General features: G+C 34.2%; 1 pseudogene; it reads right to left on the reverse strand.

The window, feature by feature from the left end:
* The window catches only part of LOC146855578 (28S ribosomal RNA), a 10,668-nt pseudogene that overhangs the window by 4,104 nt on the left and 4,064 nt on the right, over positions 1–2,500 (reverse strand).

Raw genomic sequence — 2,500 nt, forward strand, 5'->3', positions numbered from 1 at the left:
AAGGCAACTACAAATGTGGCACATGTAAGGTTTGCCCGTTTGTTGTGGAATCAAAAAAGATTGATTTCAATGGACTAACTATAGTATCTAAAGGAATGACTAACTGTAAAACGAAAAATATAATTTACTTGTTAATGTGGCCGTGCAACAAGGGATACGTGGGTGAAACATCACGTAGCCTTAACATTAAGCTAACAGAGCACAGATCTGCTATTCGAACACAAAAATTAGCCTTACCTATGGTTATGCATTTTTTAGAACACAACCATACCCCTGATGACATACGCTGGTTCATCATTGAAAAAATTGTAGGAAAAGAAGGACAGTGTCAAGATACCATTAGAAAGAAACGAGAAGTTTATTGGATTTTCTTATTGGACACTGTAAACAAGGGGCTGAATCAAGAGATTCCTTGGGAAAATGCAGTTATCTAGAAATCTATTGTATCTTTGGCTTTCTTTTAGCCACTTAAAGGCTTGGTCATCTAAAATATGGCCTCTATGGTTAACCAGTTCTTAAATGGTATATTTGGGCACGTAACTACCTGCTGTATTACCAACTTGTAATTATCCTAATGAGACTTTCCTAATATAGCTGGCGTAAGTAATGAATTATGGTAGTATTATCTACCCTACATATCTTTGATTTGAAGTTGTATATCAAAAATAGCATTATTTTGTGACATATATAGGATTAAATAATGTATATAGCTGTGATTGCTGGATAACTTAACAATGGCATTAAACTTTTCCTGCCATTTCGCGGTTAAAACACATACACAATATTTCCAAAATAAAATATTTATGTAATTATGATATTGTACAGACGAGCCTAATATTTTACAATGGCGCCCTCAAACATGACAGGTATACTAAAAACTGCTCTTATATCCTATAAGTAACAAACGTCTTACATGGATGTATAACTATGTGCTTAGCAATGTTAAGATGGCGCCCACGGTTTTAGCCCTTAGTCCATCTACACTATGTGTGATCTACCCTTAAGCAAAAAGGTGCGCAATCGAGGAGCGCTATATAAGAGCCCGCAATTACGAAATTATAGTGACAAATCCAATAATACATGATGGCGCCTACAAACGCAATAGGCAAACCGTAAACAACCTGTGCATATCATAAATAATAATGCCTTATGAGGATATATAATTATTCATCAGGCAATGTCAAGATGGCACCCATGGTTTTAGACATTAGCCTGTCTATATTACATGTGATTTACCTTTAAGTAAAAACGTGCGTAATCAAGGAGCTTTAAATAAGAGCGCGCTCTTCCGCAACTTAAGGATGGCACTCTAAAACCGAGACAAACTTTATCTTCATCACGAGCGGGACCTTTAAACAAATATCAAAGTAATTGCCAACAGCATCAACTAGGTATATTACAAAAGAAATTTTTTGGGCCCAAGATAACATAGTGATTTTACATTATCTAATTCTAGTTTCAGTGTCATAAACCTTGCCGTGATGCAGACTATCGCTGTATTATAGTACATTATTCTTTACTACTTAATTTTTAAAGCTAGCGGTTAAACTTTTTTCGCGTTTGCCACTATTTAGTGACGATGATTCCTTTTTTGTTTATTTCAGTATCCTGCATAACCATGTCTCTTGGCCAATTGGGCGCCTGAACATAAACTAATTTGTTATTTAGCATCTGTACTGGGTACACCCACTCGTTTGTGGGAACAAAAATCTTTTTGTGACCTACTGCAAGTAAGTACGGATGCATCATGCAAATTGTCATTTTAAGCATTATTACGGATATTTTCCCCTAATGTTACGTTTTTAATTTTAAGTTTTGATTTTCTTAGATTGTTTCTCGCTTCTTTGACAAGAAAATATAGTTCGATACCTCAGTACGAACGTGAATAACATCAAAGAATATGGGCTCATCACCTAAGTATGCACCTTTGTCTGTATTATTTATAAAATATTTTGGATTTCTGATCCACTGACAGGCATCCACGTCTTAGGATCACGTCCTACTATCACCAATAGAATCTATAGATATTTGCTCTATTAAAGTAAGTGTCTCAATTTGTAATTATCGATGCAATAATGCAATCAGACCAAAATTCTAAACTGCTGTTGCATTATCTCTTATGTTTCAGTATCGTGACCTTATTTTTACCTAAAAGTCAACATCATATATCAACTGTCGAGGTTAAAAACATCTCAGTAAGTATAGATCATAAGAGGTACAATATATTTCATTTGTGAAAAACCAGGTATTCCAATAAGTCTTATGACCTTTTTGAAATGAGGGCTTTAGATATATACTTATCAATACACATTTTGTGTATCTATTTCTATTCTAAGTACTGTGGCAACCTGACATAGGACTACGTTTATATGAGCTATTTCTATTATTGACTAAACTAAAAACAATGATTATAAAGACAGGCTGGATGATGCAGATGAGACATATATGGGCCATATATGTATATATGTTTTTCTGGTTTTATCTTACTTTATTTCTTATT

The sequence above is a fragment of the Triturus cristatus genome, chromosome 4_1 (assembly GCF_964204655.1).
Source record: "Triturus cristatus chromosome 4_1, aTriCri1.1, whole genome shotgun sequence".
In the NCBI taxonomy this organism is placed as follows: Eukaryota; Metazoa; Chordata; class Amphibia; order Caudata; family Salamandridae; genus Triturus; species Triturus cristatus.